Here is an 831-nt window from a genome sequence, read left to right as displayed (position 1 = left end):
TTTCCGACGGATTTCCGACGGAATTTATTTATTTTTAAATAAAAACTAAATTCCGTCGGAAATCCGTCGGAAATTTAAAAAAAAAATTAATTTTGTTTTTTCCTAACAATATATATTTATATATTTTTATAAAAAGGTTTATTAAGATCCATTAAAGACCAAATTGTAACCGCTAAAGCCCAACAATCCACTAAAGTCCACTAAGATTTATTAAAGCCTGTTAATACCCTTTAAAACCCAGTTAAACCTAATAAAACCCAATAATATCCAGTTGAACTGAATAAGGCCCAACAGTATCCGTTAATGTCCAGTTGAACCGAATAAGGCCCAACAGTATCTGTTAATCTCCAGTTGAACCGAATAACGCCCAACATATCGGTTAATCTCCAGTTGAACCTGATAAGGCCCAACAGTATCCGTTAATGTCCAGTTGAACCGAATAAGGCCCAACAATATCCGTTAATGTCCAGTTGAACCGAATAAGGCCCAACAGTATCGGTTAATATCCAATTGAACCGAATAAGGCCCACAGTATCCGTTAATGTCCAGTTGAACTGAATAAGGCCCAACAATATCCAATAATCTCTAGTTGAACCGATTAAGGTCCATAGTATCCGTTAATGTCCAGTTGAACCGAATAAGGCCCACAGTATCCGTTAATGTCCAGTTGAACCGAATAAGACCCAACAATATCGGTTAATATCCAATTGAACCGAATAAGGCCCAACAGTATCGGTTAATCTCCAGTTGAACCGAATAAGGCCCAACAGTATCGGTTAATATCCAATTGAACCGAATAAGGCCCACAGTATCCGTTAATGTCCAGTTGAA

Source organism: Cynara cardunculus (genome assembly GCF_001531365.2).
Source record: "Cynara cardunculus var. scolymus isolate 2C chromosome LG 1, CcrdV1, whole genome shotgun sequence".
In the NCBI taxonomy this organism is placed as follows: Eukaryota; Viridiplantae; Streptophyta; class Magnoliopsida; order Asterales; family Asteraceae; genus Cynara; species Cynara cardunculus.
Note: the sequence above shows the minus strand (reverse complement) of the source record.